Below are 18656 nucleotides of genomic sequence, written 5' to 3'. Positions count from 1 at the left end.
TGCATACACCAAGTGGGAACGCACCCTTACAAACGGGGATGGATTAGGGTTAGTTTTACTATCCTATATTTTTAGGTGACATAAGTAACGTGTATCAAGTTTCAAGGAAATCTCCAGCTGCTTGAAAGTGATGCTGAAACATACAGACATTGAGCTACATTTATCAAGCTTTTTTTTACTGCTTTTTGGTGTCACAGATTTGTGGCAATTGCCCATAGCAACCAATCAGATTACTTAATTTATTTAAAAAAAAAATACTTCTGAAAACTAATAGAAGCAAATTGATTAGTTGCTATGGGCAACTACACCACTCTTCCTCTACACAAGTTTTGATAAATTACCCCCATTAAGTTTTAGATACATAGATAGATATTAACCCAATAACGACCACGGACGAGTATAGACGTCCAGGTTGGCGGCCGTTCCGGCACCTGGACGTCTATACTCGTCCATGCTTCTCGTGGGTGCTGCCCAGTGCACCCACGAGATTGCGGCGGGGACTCAGCTGTAACACACAGCCGGGACCCTGCAGCACTGCCGGGAACGAAGTAAACTTCGGTCCCGGCAGTTTAATCCTTAAGCCGCGGTCGGAATTGACCGCGGGCTGTAAGTTTTATGACAGCGTGAGGGAGCTCCCTCTGTCACCCCTGCAGCACCCCGCATTAAAAAAAGTGAAAAAAATATAAAATAAATAAAAGTGTAACAACAATAAGTATCAAAAAAAAGTGTCAAAAAAATAAAATAAAAATATATTTATTAAATAAATATAATTAAAAATAAAAATGTATGTGTAGGATCACACGGCGCACATCCGCAGCATATTATGTGCTGCGGATGCCCGCCAACAGTCACAATAATGAGCTCCCTGCTGCGGCTGGGTAGCTTTTTTGTGTCCATTTATAGCGTCTGATTTCCCGCCGGAAGTCATGAGCGGACACACTGAGCTTCCCAGCCACAGCAGTGATGTCGCCCTTGTGACTGCTGGGGGGCATCCGCGGTGTGAAATATGCTGCGGATGCGCTCTATGTGACCCTACACTGCATCCCATGTTAGAGGTATCCGTCAGCATCATGTCAAAAAGAGTGATGCTGATGTACACTGTAGCAGCTCCATTCATTTCTGAATATGATGGTACAATATACATTGGCATCCCTTTTTTGACATGACAACGGACACCTGTACTGCAGAAACAAAGTATGAATGGGGACTATTCATATAATGATGCCCTGAAAGTCAAAGGGGTCTCCTCTCTTTTGGGGTCCTACCACACCAAGGAATCAAATATGGCCTAAGCGGGGGTATTTCCAAACACCAGCCGAGCAGCTTAATAAAATGTAGGGTGCATTTCTTGCAATATCAGAAGTGATGTACAAAAAATATGCCCCACAAATGATGCATTTGTGAAAAATTGCAAATTTCGAATTTTTTACACTGACTTTGTAATAATTCCTGCCAAAAAACTATGGTGTTAAAATACTCACTGTACCCCCTAGCGAATACCTTGAGGGGTCTAGTTTTTAAAATGGAGTCATTTGGGGGGGGGGGGGGTTCTTATGTTCTACCCCCTTCAAATTTCTGCAAACCTTGCATAGCACATAAAAAAAAAAGTACTTTTCAAATTTTCTAAATTTTCTAAATTTCAAGTTAAATTGTTAGGCTTCTAATTAATTTAAAATGTTAATTAAAAACAAAAAAAAATGCTGTCAAAATAAAGTAGACATCTGAAAGTATAAGTTTCATAAACTATTTGGTCAGGAAGTATAAATATATGCAACCTATTAGTGTTAAAATGGCAAAAAATCTTAATTTTTTCAAAAATGTCATCATTTTTTGCATTGGAAAAAACAAACTACAAACGATATCGGATTACTTTTACTATGTACATGAAGGACAACTTGTGACAAAAAAACAATGTCAGAATTATTGTGATTGGCAAAACGTTACCAGAGTTATTCTCTAATAAAGACAGACATCCCCGATGAGAAAAAAACAGGCCTGGTCTTTCAGGGGCGTAAAGGTTTATTTGTATTGGTCCTTAAGGGGTTAAATAGATGGAATTGATCTATTTAATATCTATCTATGTATCTAAAATTCAATGTGAGAGAGCAGCATTTTAATAATAATTAATACAATTTTGTGTGTTTTATACTTTGAAATAGAAGTATATGTGAACTCATTTCTTTTTCTGGTGTAAGATCTAGTTAAATAGATTAGATTAAGGCAAAATTTCCACTTTTTTTTTCCCAGCTCTTTTTTTATTTTACAGTTTTTTTTTTGTTTTTTTTTAAACACCAGCGTTTTGGAAATTGCATTTTTTTTGGCCCCTTTCAGAGTTTTCCTGCTGGTGTGTTTTTTTTTAGAATTTTGTTAGGTACAAAAAAGAAATAAATAATTAAATGATGTAGTAGGGATGGAATAAATTGTAGGGATTGAAATTTATATATTTAAGAACAAAATTTTTATTAATTTTCAATCGGACCAATTTATGCAAGCGGCCAGGAACATAAAAATCTAGCCGACAATATTAAAAATGGATAAAGGGGCCATGTAATTGTAAAAAAAAAATTATATATATATTTTTTTAATAAATTTTGTGAAACGTTTATTAATAATGCTGATGTGTTTTATAAATTGTGTTTTATTTTGACTACTTTTTAACTTTATTCTCTCTATTTTTGACATTATTTAGGTACTACTACTACCAGCATGGAACAGACTGTTCCATGCTGGGAACTGTAGTACCTGCGCTTCTGACACCCATTGCGATCGTCCCTTATATTCCTGAGATGCGGAGCAGCATCCAGCCAATCACCGCTCTCAGCGGCAAATATGAATCAGAAACTGTACTGGCTGGAGTACAGAGCAGAGATGCATCTCAGGAATATAAAGAACGATCGCAATGGGTATCAGGAGTGACACCCACTGTGATCTGCCCCTTACTCCAGGTACTACTGCTCCCAACATGGAGCGCACACTGCCCCATGCTGGGAGCTGTAGTACATGCAGTAATAGACAGATTGCAGCGGGTGTCACTCCTGACACCCATTGCAATAATCCTTTATAATCTGGAGAAGTGGGCAGCCGCACTTCTACACTCCCCGACACTGTACTGTGTTGTGATGTGAAGTTCTCTTTACACCACAGATTCATATATGCCGCTGAGAGTTGTGATTGGCCGGTGCCATCCAGCCAATAACAACTCTCAGCTCCAAATATAAATCTGTAATGGAAGAGAACTTCACATCACAGTACAGTGCCAGGCAGAAGACTGAAGAGGCGTACTGCGCACTTCTCCAGATTATAAAGGATGATTGCAACAGGTGTCAGGAGTGACACCCACTGCAATCTTTCTATTAGTGCACATGCTACAGCTCCAAGCATGGAACAGTCGAGTAATAGTACCTAAATAATGTCAAAAATAAAGTTGAAAAGTAGTAAAAATAAAACACATTTTATAAAACGTAATATTAAAACACATTATTAATAAAAAGTTTCACAAAATTTATAAAAAAAAATATTATTTTTAAAATTACATGGCCCCTTTATACATTTTTAAGATTGCCGGCTACATTTTTATGTCCTTGCCCGCTAACATAAATTGGTCCCTGATTTAACCCCTTAACGATGCAGGACATAAATGTACGTCCTGGTGAGCTGGTACTTAACGCACCAGGACGTACATTTACGTCCTATGCATAACCGCAAGCAACCGCAGCCAGGTACCCGCCCGTAATGCCGGACATCAGTGATCGCACGGATGTCTGCCATTAACCCCTCAGATGCCTTGATCAATACAGATCACGGCATCTGCAGCATTGCGGACACTAAAATGGATGATCGGATCGCCTGCAGTGCTGCCGCGGCGATCCGATCATCCAGCATAGCAGCCGGAGGTCCCCTCACCTGCCACCACTGCCTTCCACGGGTCTTCTGCTCTGGTCTGCGATCGAGCAGACCAGAGCAGAAGATGACCGATAATACTGATCAGTGCTATGTCCTAGGCATAACACTGAACAGTATTAGCAATCGAATGATTGCTATAAATAGTCCCCTATGGGGACTATTAAAATGTAAAAATAAAAGTAAAAAAAAATGTGAAAACCCCCCTCCCCCAATAAAAACGTAAATTGTCCCATTTTCCCTATTTCACCCCCAAAAAGTGTAAACACATTTTTTAGATACATATTTGGTATCGCTGCGTGCGTAAATATCCCAATTATTAAAATAAAATGTTAATGATACCGTATGGTGAACGGCGTGAACATAAAAAAAAATTCCAAAATAGCAGATTGTTTATAACATTTTATTCCCAAAAAATTTATTTAAAAAAGTATTAAAAGTTTTATATGAGCAAATATGATATCAATAAAAAATGAGCCCTCATACCACCGCTTATACGGAAAAATTAAAGCGTTATAGGTCTTCAAAATAGGGGGATTTTAAACATACTAATTTGGTTAAACAGTTTGTGTTTTTAATTGTATTGACCCAAAGAACAAAGAACACATGTTATTTTTACTGTAAATTGTACGGCGTGAAAGCGAAACCTTCCAAAATTGGCAAAATTGCAGTTTTCTTTTTAATTTCCCCACACAAATAGTATTTTTTTTTGGTTGGGCCATACATTTTATGGTAAAGTGAGCGATGGCACTACAACGGATAACTGGTCACGCAAAAAACAAGCCCTCATACTAGTCTGTGGATGAAAATATAAAAGAGTAATGATTTTTTGAAGGCGAGGAGGAAAAAACGAAAATGTAAAAATAAAATTGTCCTTAAGGCCCAAATGGGCTGAGTCCTTAAGGGGTTAAAATTAATTTTAAAAAAATTCTAAAAAATACATAAATTTCGTTCCCTACTATTTTTTTTATCCCTACTGTAGCTGTATTTTTTATTTTTATGGTAACCTATGAAATTTTATTTAAAAAAATAAAATAAAATAAAAAAAAAAGCTTTTTTAGATTGCTAAAGTAAAAAAAAGAATAAAAACCACCCTCAAAAATAACAATGTTTTTTTGGGGGGCGTTTTTTCACTCCCATAGACTTCTCAGGGAGAAAAACGCCAAGATGTTCCCGAAAAAACGCCAAAGTCTCAACATGAGGTCATTTTTCAAAAACTGCCAAGGAGCCCAAAATTAAAATAAATACCGTATTTATCGGGGTATACCACGCACCGGCCTATAACACGCACCCTCATTTTACCAAGGATATTTGGGTAAAAAAAGTTTTTTACCCAAATATCCATGATAAAATGAGGGTGCGTGTGTGCGCCTGTATACCCCGATACACCCCCAGGAAAGGCAGGGGGAGAGAGGCCGTCGCTGCCCGCTTCTCCCCCCCTGCCTTTAATGGGGTCTAGAGCGCTGCTGTCGGCCCTTTTCACCCCCTGGTTATCGGCGCCGCTGCCCGTTCTGTCCCCCTGACTATCGGTGCCGGCGCCGATAGCCAGGGGGAGAGAAGGGGCAGCGGCACCCATTGCCGGCGCCGCTGCCCCGTTGCCTCCCCCCATCCCCGTTGACATAATTACCTGAGTCCGGTCCGCGCTGCTCCAGGCCTCCGTCGTGCGTCCCCAGCGTCGTTGCTATGCACGGCGAGGCGCTCTGACGTCATGCGCCGCGCCGTTCAGCGCATAGCAATGACGCCGGGGACGCACGACGGAGGCCTGGAGCAGCGCGGACCGGACTCAGGTAATTATGCCACCGGGGATGGGGGGAGGCAACGGGGCAGCGGCGCCGGCAATGGGTGCCGCTGCCCCTTCTCTCCCCCTGGCTGTCGGCGCCGCTTCTCTCTCCCTGGCTATCGGCGCCGGCACCGATAGTCAAGGGGACAGAACGGGCAGCGGCGCCTATAACCAGGGGGTGAGAAGGGCCGACAGCAGCGCTCTAGACCCCAGGAAAGGCAGGGGGAGAGAAGCGGGCAGCGACGGCCTCTCTCCCCCTGCCTTTCCTGGGGGTGTATCGGCGTATAACACGCACACAGACTTTAGGCTAACAATGTTTGCCTAAAAAGTGTGTGTTATACGCCGATAAATACGGTAAATAAATAGCTAAAGGATTTAAAAAACCACTAAACTTAAAAATGCCAAGTGGATATGACATGCAGTTAACATCTGGCCACTTGTCTAAGACTAATATACAATTATTTTATTTTTTTTGAGAAAGAAGGAAAATTGTGTACATAAATACAATATTATTTGAAAGAACATTATAAAAAAGACAAATTGTTTGCATTTTATTTTTACTATATGGTGAAAATGCAAAAATAAAACCACGACTGACTTTTCCCATAAAAAAATAAAAATAAAAAAAATAAAAAATAAAATGAGTTTTTACTGCCCTAAGAATAAAAATGCTAGGGTCACAATACAACCAAAAAGATTTGGGTTCACAAGGCCCAGAACGAGAGAGCTTCATTTGAGGTTACAACCTCTGTAAAAGGTTAAGGTGCCAGGCACAATTATTTACAGATCTTTTCTTACTTTTCCATTGCTTACATGACATAATCTCCAGGATGTTTCCCTCTTCAGTAATGGACCACTAATCCCAGTAGGAATGTTTAGTAATGTTTGGATTTAAAATGTCTATTATTTTTTATGTGTTTTCATTTAGAGGCCTTTACAGAATGATGGTTGTTTGGATGAAGATACCATATCTACATGACGAATAACATGCTGTTGAAATGTTTACATTTATCTAGACATACACACAATTTTTCAAGAAATGAAGTATTTCTCGCAGAAAAAGATTGCAGTAAAACAAACATGTTTTGCTATACACATGTTTATTCCCTTTGTGTGTATTGGAACTAAACCAAAAAAGGGAGGAAAAAAAGCAAATTGTACATAATGTCAAACCGAACTCCAAAAATAGGCTGGACAAAATTATTGGCACCCTTTCAAAATTGTGGAAAAATAAGATTGATTCAAGCATGTGATGCTCCTTTAAACTCACCTGGGGCAAGTAATAGGTGTGGGCAATATAAAAATCACACCTGAAAGCAGATAAAAAGGAGAGAAGTTCACTTAGTATTTGCATTGTGTGTCTGTGTGTGCCACACTAAGCATGGACAACATAAAGAGGAGAACGGTCTGAGGACTTGAACCAAAATTGTGGAAAAATATCAACAATCTCAAGGTTACAAGTCCTTCTCCAGAGATCTAGATTTGCCTTTGTCCACAGTGCGCAACATTATCAAGAAGTTTGCAACCCATGGCACTGTAGCTAATCTCCCTGGGTGTGGATTGAAGAGAAAAATTTATGAAAGGTGTCAACGCAGGATAGTCCGGATGGTGGATAACCAGTCCCAAACAAGTTCCAAAGATATTCAAGCTGTCCTGCAGGCTCAGGGAGCATCAGTGTCACCGCGAACTATCCGTCGACATTAAAATGATATTACACGCTAGAGATGAGCGAATCAAAGCTGACAAACCCGAATTCGTTACGAATTTTAGGAAATATTCGATTTGCAACGAATGCGAATATTGCCGTGATTCTATCGTGCAAATCGTTTAATTTAACTCCATTCACTGCGGTGCATGCTCCAGGGCATCTAAAATGTCAGTCAGTACATGGGGCAAGGAAAGCGGGAAGGGAAGTAGGCGGGATGACCCTGAATCACATGCAGGATGCAGCCTATCAGCAGCCAGTCACCCCTGTGATGTCACAGCCCTATATAATCAGCAGCCATCCTGCGGCCAGTCACCTAATTATAATACACTGCAAAAGGATCATAGGACGCAGTGCCTGTGTGTGTGTGTTACAGCAGAGAAAAACACAGTCTAGCAGCATTTAACATCCTCCTAGTCACATCAGCGTTCTCGTGGATGGAAAGCATTGTTTTTTTTCACTGAAAAGGATTTTTACTACAGCTGCTGGCATTAAACTCCCAATCACTTTCTTCACCATAGTATTACAGAGAGGGGCACATAACTGTGTGTTGCCTCATACATTTCAACAAGCTGCATCAACTTCATAAATCTTAGCAGAGGAGGCATGAATAATTTTTAAGTGCAATTCAGTGTCTATGTTCCACAAAATATCATTTACTGCTTATACTAGTCTATAGACGGTATAATACCCAGCTGTACATTCCTAATAGTCTTTGACAGAGTGCAATTTTGTGTTTAGTACACAGCTTTTTTTTTTTAGCTGCAGCACTGTTGTGTACTGCTGGTGTTTTACAAAAATATGTTTTTTTAAGAGTACTGTAGCGCATTTTTCTGCCCTCATCAGTGCATACCGCATACGTACATCTAAGTAGTTTACTATTTTGTACCTGTTAATCTATCAAGGGCCTACATACTGTGAAAGGACAGCCAATAGTACACACCCTCTGCTGTTCTAGACAAATACTGTTTTAAGCGTAGTGAAGCGTATTGTACTCCCCTCATATACACAAGTATGTCAGGCAGAGTAGTGCCAGGACATGCACAGAGGAGTGGCAGAGGCCTAAATTCATCAGGTGCAGGCAGAGGTTGCAGCGTAGGGGTGTGTGGCAGCTGTAGTCGCAGCGAGTGGTCTGAGCTCCCGGTGTCAGCTAGCAGTCGTGTCACGACCAGCAACCCAGCAGCCGTGATTGATCGGTTCGCTCAGTCATCCACTTCATCCCAAGTGAGGTTCACTTGGTCATCCACTTCATCCCTAATGACAACCGACACCCCCAGTTGACAGTCGGTGGGTTCCTCAAAGTTGGCATGGCCCTCATGCTAATGCTACCTCCTCCAGGCCCTGTCATTGTGCCACCATATGGTCTCCATGCTGATGCTGCCACCTCCAGGCTCTCTAATTGTGCTGCTCTATGGTCTCCTCCTGCTGATGCTACCACCTCCAGGCTCTCTTATTGTGTTGCCTTGGATGTAAAACATAATTAAGGTGCTGGTCCTCAGTTTCAGAAATTCCTTGCATTAGGGTCACTTTCAGGACTCCTGATGCCACCTCCAGGCTGTGGCATTCAGCCAGCCACTATATGGCCTCCTCATGCTTCAGCCACCTCCAGGCTGTGGCATTCAGCCACTATATGGTCTCCTCATGCTTCAGCCACCTTCAGGCTTTGCCATTCAGACACTATATGGTTTCCTCATGCTTCAGCCACCTCCAGGCTGTGCCATTCAGACACTATATGGTCTCCCTATGCTGCCACAAACTCCAGGCAGTCATTCAGCCACTAATATGGTCTCCTCATACTGATGCCACCTCCAGGCTCTGTCATTGTGCTGCCATGTGACATATGACTTCTTGTTAGATTTGGTCCTTTGTACCCACACACTGGGGCCCGGGACACTAAAACTTGGGAGTTAAAAGTTCAGTTTCAAAATCCTCAATTTCAATTTAAAAATCTTAAATTTCCAGGCTGTGCCATTCAGACACTATATGGTCTCTTCATGCTTTAGCCACGTCCAGGCTGTGTCATTCAGCCACTATAAGGTCTCCATATATTGACTTTGTTTTGTAAGAAACATGTGGCTATCCTTGAGTTACTCTCCCAGCATTATTGCCATGTTGATACCATACCAGTAATAAAAGGAATATTGCCAAGGACTAGCAGAAACAGGGAACTGTGGATACTGACCACCGGCTGTTGGAATTGACTGACTATCCCAGGTGGTAGATTTACCATTTTGAAGTTCCTCAGTTACAGTTTGCTTTAAGTCGTTCATTCTTTGTTGTGGTTCTTCAGTTGCAGAGATAAGTTGTATCATCTTTTCCTTTTCCTCCGATGAGCTAATGTCACTGGAACACACAACACTCATATTGACATCTAATGAAGTATCCTTTTCTTCAGAGAATGTATATATCATTTTATTATTTTGAATGTGAGGTGGTATTCTGTCAATTTCTGATTATAAAGGAATTTTGGAATCTGGGACCCAGGTAAAAATAAGTATTTTTAAGCGTACTGTAGCACATTTTTCTGCACTCATTAGTGCATACCACATACCTACATCTAATTAGTGTACTATTTTGTACCTGTTAAACTGTCAAGGGTCTATATACTGTGAAAGGACAGCCAATAGTACACACCTGCTGCTGTTCCAGACAAATACTGTTTTATGCTAAATGAAGCATATTGTACTCCCCTCATATACGCAATAAGTATGTCAGGCATAGTATTGAAATTTCAATTTCAAAACCCTTAATTTCAATTTAAAATTCTTAAATTTTAATAAAAAAATCATAAATTTCAATGGTCTTATGCTGCTGCCAACTCTAGGCTGTGCCATTCAGACACTATATGGTCTCCTCATGCTTCAGCCAACTCCAGGCTGTGTCATTCAGGCAATATATGGTTTACTGATGCTGCTGGGCCTGTGTCTGGTAATAAACATTTTGTTATGGTAGGACTAGCTACCCAAAATCTTCAGTTTAAATTTCAGAATTCATCTTTTAATCTTAGGTATTGTGAAGCCCTAGTGTCTACTCATGCTGCTGCCAACTCCTGGCTGTGCCATTCAGACACTATATGGTCTCCTCATGCTTCAGCACACTCCAGGCTTTGTCATTCAGGCAATATATGGTTTACTGATGCTGCTGGGCCTGGGCCTGGACCTAAAAAAAATTTATGGTAGCACTAGCTACCATAAATCTTCAATTTAAATTTCAAAATTCATCTTTTAATCTTAAGGATTGTGAAGCCCTAGTGTCTACTCATGCTGCTGCCAGCCCCAGGCTGTGTCATTCAGCCACTATATGGTCTCCTCATGCTGCTGCCACCTCCACACTGTGTCATTCAGCCATTATATGGTCTCCTCTTGCTGCCAACAGCTCCATGCTGTGTCATTCAGCCACTATATGGTCTCCTCGTGCTGCCAACACCTAAACGCTGTGTCATTCAGCCACTATATGGTCTCCTCATACTGATGCCACCTCCAGGCTCTGTCATTGTGCTGCTCTGCGGCGGTGATTCTAAAAGCGATGCCTGTAATCGGCATGTCTTACTGAATAACAGTATTATTTCACTACCCCAGCACACTCCATATGTGTGTTAGAACACAGCAAAGTATTCTACACCCCTATTGAGACTCTCTGTAGGCCAGAAATAGCCATTTTAAAAATAGATTCACCGCAAATAAATTCAGATCTAACCGAATTTTTTCGAAAAATTTGGCAAATCAGACGAATCTATTTTTTCAAAAGTTCGCTCATATCTAGACATATTGTTTCACATATACAATGTGTCTTCTTTATGTTGGTATCATAAAATGGACATGTTTTTACCTTTTGAAGACATTGGAAGGCTTTAAAATTTTGTAGCAATTTTCCAAATATTCATGGCAATTTCAAAAATTTTTAAGGACTAGTTCAGTTTGAAGTAGATTTGAGAGGGCTTTTTGTTAGAAAAGTATTCAAAATGGCATTCAGAATGTTTGTAAACCATTTAGGTGTTTCACAGGAATAGCAGCAAGTTCCTGTGAAACTCTTACACTCTTTTTACACTCGCATGTTGTTGCCCCAAATTTTTCATTTTTACAAAGGGCTAACGGAGAAAAAGAACCACAAAATTTGTGACCTAATTTCTCCCGATTCTGGAAATACTCCATATGTGGACGTAAAATGTCATAAGGGCACACAACATGGCTCAGGAGGGAATGAGCAACTTTGGGATTTTGGAGAGAGGATTTGGCTGGAATTTTAGTCGGGGCCATGTCGCCTTTACAAAGCCCCCATGGTGCCAGAACAGCTGAAAACCCCCCACATGTGACATTATTTTGGAAACTACACCCCCTCAAGGAATGTAACAAGGGGTACAGTGAGTATACACATCCCCTAGGTGTTTGCCAATTTTTTGCTAAAGTGGGTCGTAACATTAAAAAAATAAAAAAATAAAATTTGTACACTGGTGCAACCCCTGATTTTTCATTTTTACAAAGAGGTAACAGAGAAAAAGCACCACAAAATTTGTAACCCAATTTCTCCCGATTCGGGAAATACCCTATATGTGGATGTAAAGTGTTGTGTGGACGCAACACAGGGCTCAGGAGGAAAGGAGTAACTTTGGGATGTTGGAGAGAGGATTTGTCTGGAATTGAAGTCGGGGGCCATGTGGCTTTTACAAAGCCCCCATGGTGCCAGAACAGCAGATACCCCCCATATTTGACACCATTTTGGAAACTGCTCCCCTCATGGAGCGTAACAAGGGATACAGTGAGTAATAACACCAAATAGGTGTTTGCTAATTTTTTGTTACAGTTAAATTTTTACAAGGGGTTAACAGAGAAAAAGCACACAGTATTTGTGACCAAATTTCTCTCCATTCTGGAAATATCCCATATGTGGATGTAAAGTGTTTTGCGGTTGCACCACAGGGCTCAGGAGGGAAGGAGGAACTTTGGGATTTTGGAGAGAGGATTTGGTTGGAACTGAAGTCTGGGGGTCATGTCCCCTTTACACAGCCCCAATGGTGCCAGAACAGCAAAAAAAAACACAAGTCACCCCATTTTGGAAACTACACCCCTAAAGAAATGTAGCAAGGGGTGCATTGAGCATTTACACCCCACTGGCAAAAAATTTTGGAACAGTGGCCTGTGCATTTGAATTTCATTTTTCATTTTCACGGACCACTGTTCCAAAAATCTTTTAGACACCTGTGGGGTGTAAATGCTCACTGTACCCCTTGTTACATTCCATGAGGGGTGTAGTTTCCAAAATGGGGTCACATGTGGTGTTTTTATTTTATGTCAGAAGCCACGCCTGTGCAAATGACCAATTTAGGCTTCAAATGTACATGTGCTCTCTAACTCCTGAGCAATGTTGTGTGCGCCCACAGATCGCATTGCGTCCACATATGGAGTATTTCCATACTCTGGAGAAATTGTGTTACAAATTTTAAGTCTTTTTCTCCTTTTACATCCTTGTGAAAATAAAAAGTATAGGGGAACACCAGCATGTTAATGTAAAAAGAATATTTTTTTTTACACTAACATGCTGGTGTAGCCCCCAAATTTTCTTTTTCATAAGGAGTAAAAGTAGCAAAAGCCCCAAAAAATTTGTAACACAATTTCTCCCGAGTACGGAAATACCCCATATGTGGCCCTAAACTGTTGCCTTGAAATATGACAGGGCTCTGGAGAGAGCTCCATGCGCATTTGAGGCCTAAATTAGGGATTTGCCTAGGAGCTGACTCGTATGCAAGCAATGTGCTTGCCTCCTCCACCAAAAATACCCTACAGCAATGTTTCCCAAACAGGATGCCTCATGTTGTTGCAACACTACAACTCCCAGCATGTTTGGATAGTCAATGGCAGTTCAGCCATGCTGGGAGTTGTTGTTTTACAATAGCTGAAGGGTCCATTTAGGAAACAGTGCCGTGCGAGACGTTATTAAAGCCGTTATTCTTATTGGGGGGTTGGGGGGTAACGGTGTAAGGGTATGTGTATATGCAGGGCTGGACTGGCCTACCAGGATATTGAGAGGGAACCCCGGTAGGCCACTCCCCCCATGGGCCGGCAGGGCTGTGTAAGTAATATTGGGCCTGTGTAGGAGCCAGAGGCCGAGGCTAAAGCTGCTCTGCCTCTGATCCATTGCGCTGACCTTGCTCGCTTACACACCTCCGGCTGCAGGCCAGAGGCCCCTCCCTCAGATGACAAGCAGTGCGGCTTCTTTACAGATACAGCGGCTGCGTAATGACAGGGCCGGCGTCACTACGCAGGCCCAGCACCGAGGAGGGCAGAAAATCACTTGCCACGCTGGGGCGCTGTGCCGTAATCCCTTACTCACAGAGCTGTGTGGGGGCACAGCAGTTAGTGAGTGTGGGGCTGGCCGGGTGACTGGCGCTGATGGGGCCCCTAACCATTTCACCCTCCGATCCCCCCCCCTCATGGGCTGCACGGGCCGTGCTGCAGTGGCATGGGTGGATGCAGGTGAGGAGGCCAGGTGTTAATGTATGATGTGTTTGTATGATTTGTGTGTATGTTTGATGATTGTATGTATAATGTGTGTATGTATGATGTTTGTATGTATAATGTGTGTATGTATGATGTTTGTATGTATAATGTGTGTATGTATGATGTTTGTATGTATAATGTGTGTATGTATGATGTTTGTATGTATAATGTGTGTATGTATGATGTTTGTATGTATAATGTGTGTATGTATGATGTTTGTATGTATAATGTGTGTATGTATGATGTTTGTATGTATAATGTGTGTATGTATAATGTGTGTATGTATGATGTTTGTATGTATAATGTGTGTATGTATAATGTGTGTATGTATGATGTTTGTATGTATAATGTGTGTATGTATGATGTTTGTATGTATAATGTGTGTATGTATGATGTTTGTATGTATGATGTGTGTTTATGTATGTAATAAATGATAGATGTGTGTAAGCTAGATGTATATATGTATGTTTAATGTGTGCGTATATGTATTGTGTGTATGTTTTATTGTGTGTGTATGTAGGATGTATGTATGTATGTAATGTATGATGTAGGGCCGCCATCAGGGGGGTACAGCCAGTACTCCAGTAAGGGCACCGGGGCCCTGCTGTACCCCCCTGCAGCGGGCGTAGCACAGAAGGGCTGGACTGATGGTGGGACCTCCAGCCTGAGAGGGGGCCCGCTGCTGCAGCACCATTTTCTTTTAAAATATTCAGCCTGCGGCCTTTAATGTCAGTGCAGGGGCCAGGGCTGTGGCCGCACTGACTCTATGGGAGGAGAGCAGAGGGATGATCCTCCCCTTCCCCCCACACTCCTCTGCGTGCAGTCTGCAGTCCAATAGGAGCACGGCCATGCTTTGCTTCCTGTTCCATGGAGGTTTCCGACACCCACCCGTGCTGAGGCCGCCCATCAATAAGGTAACTTTCTGGTGGGAAAGAGGGAAGAACACAAATTGCTTTTTAGGGGTCAGTGGGGGATTTCTCAATGTTTCTTGAACAGGGTGCCCCCAGCTGTTGCAAAACTACAACTCCCAGCATGCCTTTGGCCATCCATGCATGCTGGGAGCTGTAATTTTGCAACAGCTGGAGGCACCTTGGTTGAGAAACACTGATCTTTCTCTCAATCTATCTACTATCTATCTATCTCTCATATCTATCTATCTATCTATCTCATATCTATCTCCTATCTATCTATCTATCTATCTACTATCTATCTATCTATCTATCTCTCATATCTATCTATCTATCTGTCTCATATCTATCTCCTATCTATCTATCTATTTATTTATTTATTTATCTATCTATCTCATATCTATCTATCTCTCTCTCATATCTATCTCATATCTATCTATCTCATATCTATCTATCTCATATCTATCTATCTATCTATCTATCTCATATCTATCTATCTGTCTCCTATCTGTCTATCTATCTATCTATCTATCTATCTCATATCTATCTATCTCTCTCTCTCATATCTATCTCATATCTATCTATCTCATATCTATCTATCTATCTCATATCTATCTATCTATCTCATATCTATCTATCTCATATCTATCTATCTATCTATCTATCTATTTCATATCTATCTATCTATCTATCTATCTCCTATCTGTCTGTCTATCTATCTATCTATCTATCTATCTCATATCTATCTATCTCTCTCTCTCATATCTATCTCATATCTATCTATCTCATATCTATCTATCTCATATCTATCTATCTATCTCATATCTATCTATCTCATATCTATCTATCTATCTATCTATTTCATATCTATCTATCTATCTATCTCCTATCTGTCTATCTATCTATCTATCTCATATCTATCTCATATCTATCTATCTCATATCTATCTATCTCATATCTATCTATCTATCTCATATCTATCTATCTATCTCTCTCATATCTATCTATCTCCTATCTGTCTATCTATCTATCTATCTATCTATCTCATATCTATCTATCTCTCTCTCATATCTATCTCATATCTATCTATCTCATATCTATCTATCTATCTATCTCATATCTATCTATCTATCTCATATCTATCTATCTCTCTCTCATGTCTATTTATCTCATATCTATCTCTATCATATCTATCAATCTCTATCTATCTATCTCATATCTATCTCATATCTATCTATCTATCTCATATCTATCTCATATCTATCTCCTTTCGCTCTCATATCTCTCTCTCTCATATCTATCTATCTCTATCATATCTATCTATGTCCTTTCTCTCATATCTATTTATCTCATGTCTATCTCCTTTCTCTCTCATATCTATCTATCTATCTCATATCTATCTATCCACTATCTATCTATCTATCTATCTATCTCATATCTATCTATCTCCTTTCTCTCTCATTTCGATCTGTCGATCTATCTATCTCATATCTATCTATCTATCTATCTATCTATCTATCTATCTATCTCATATCTATCAATCATCTCATATCTATCTATCTATCATCTATCTATCTCTCATATCTATCTATCTATCTATCTCTCATATCTATCTACACAAATACACAAATTGCTGTTTAGGGGTCAGTGGGGGATTTCTCAATGTTTCTTGAACAGGGTGCCCCCAGCTGTTGCAAAACTACAACTCCCAGCATGCCTTTGGCCATCCATGCATGCTGGGAGCTGTAATTTTGCAACAGCTGGAGGCACCTTGGTTGAGAAACACTGATCTTTCTCTCTATCTATCTCCTATCTATCTATCTATTTATCTATCTATCTCATATCTATCTATCTATCTCTCTCTCATATCTATCTCATATCTATCTATCTCATATCTATCTATCTCATATCTATCTATCTATCTCATATCTATCTATCTCATATCTATCTATCTCATATCTATCTATCTATCTATCTCATATCTATCTATCTCTCTCTCTCTCATATCTATCTCATATCTATCTATCTCATATCTATCTCATATCTATCTATCTCATATCTATCTATCTATCTCATATCTATCTATCTATCTATCTATCTCATATCTATCTATCTCTCTCTCATGTCTATTTATCTCATATCTATCTCTATCATATATATCTATCTATATATCTATCTATCTCATATCTATCTATCTATCTCATATCTATCTCATATCTATCTCCTTTCGCTCTCATATCTATCTATCTCATATCTCTCTCTCTCATATCTATCTCTATCATATCTATCTATGTCCTTTCTCTCTCATATCTATTTATCTCATGTCTATCTACTTTCTCTCTCATATCTATCTATCTATCTATCTCATATCTATCTATCCACTATCTATCTATCTATATATCTATCTCATATCTATCTATCTCCTTTCTCTCTCATTTCGATCTGTCGATCTATCTATCTCATATCTATCTATCTATCTATCTATCTCATATCTATCAATCATCTCATATCTATCTATCTATCATCTATCTATCTCTCATATCTATCTATCTATCTCTCATATCTATCTACACAAATACACAAATTGCTGTTTAGGGGTCAGTGGGGGATTTCTCAATGTTTCTTGAACAGGGTGCCCCCAGCTGTTGCAAAACTACAACTCCCAGCATGCCTTTGGCCATCCATGCATGCTGGGAGCTGTAATTTTGCAACAGCTGGAGGCACCTTGGTTGAGAAACACTGATCTTTCTCTCTATCTATCTCCTATCTATCTATCTATCTATTTATCTATCTATCTCATATCTATCTATCTATCTCTCTCTCATATCTATCTCATATCTATCTATCTCATATCTATCTATCTCATATCTATCTATCTATCTCATATCTATCTATCTCATATCTATCTATCTCATATCTATCTCTCTCTCTCTCTCTCATATCTATCTCATATCTATCTATCTCATATCTATCTCATATCTATCTATCTCATATCTATCTATCTATCTCATATCTATCTATCTATCTATCTATCTATCTCATATCTATCTATCTCTCTCTCATGTCTATTTATCTCATATCTATCTCTATCATATATATCTATCTATATATCTATCTCATATCTATCTATCTATCTCATATCTATCTCCTTTCGCTCTCATATCTATCTATCTCATATCTCTCTCTCTCATATCTATCTATCTCTATCATATCTATCTATGTCCTTTCTCTCTCATATCTATTTATCTCATATCTATCTATCTATCTCCTTTCTCTCTCATATCTATCTATCTATCTATCTATCTATAAAGTACAAATAGATGCAGCACACCACAACTTGAAGATCACGGTGCAAAATTTATTCCATAGTGTATTCCAATACACTTTTTCAAGCCAGCGTGAGGCTGGTGAAACGTTGTCTATTGGAATACACTATGGAATAAATTTTGCACCGTGATCTTCAAGTTGTGGTGTGCTGCATCTATTTGTACTTTATGGATTGAGGAACCGGCGACCGAGGCTCCAAGTATGCTTGCACCCCGTTCAAAACTACCTATCTTTCTTGATGTGCTGCTCATATTTGGACTTTATCTATCTATCTATCTCATATCTATCTATCTACTATCTATCTATCTCATATCTATCTATCTCATATCTATCTATCTCCTTTCTCTCTCATATCGATCTGTCGATCTATCTATCTCATATCTATCTATCTCATATCTATCAATCATCTCATATCTATCTCATATCTATCTATCTATCATCTATCTATCTCTCATATCTATCTATCTATCTATCTATCTCTCATATCTATCTATCTATCTATCTATCTATCTATCTCTCCTATATAGCTTATATCTCTCTTA

At 39.8% G+C, this 18656-nt stretch overlaps 1 long non-coding RNA gene across 1 annotated transcript in view; it reads left to right on the top strand.

Annotated features, from left to right (window-relative positions):
- Nucleotides 1–10013, top strand: part of LOC130285465 (uncharacterized) — a 108487-nt gene extending 98474 nt beyond the window's left edge. Inside the window, exon 3 of the long non-coding RNA XR_008847339.1 lies at nucleotides 6609–10013. This is a non-coding gene — a long non-coding RNA (uncharacterized LOC130285465). The remainder of the gene's footprint in view (nucleotides 1–6608) is intronic.
- The last annotated feature ends 8643 nt before the right edge of the window (nucleotides 10014–18656 follow it).

Source organism: Hyla sarda, chromosome 1, assembly GCF_029499605.1.
Source record: "Hyla sarda isolate aHylSar1 chromosome 1, aHylSar1.hap1, whole genome shotgun sequence".
Lineage (NCBI taxonomy): Eukaryota > Metazoa > Chordata > Amphibia > Anura > Hylidae > Hyla > Hyla sarda.
The sequence above is the reverse complement of the archived record's forward strand: the minus strand, read 5'-3'. Positions and strand labels throughout refer to the sequence as shown.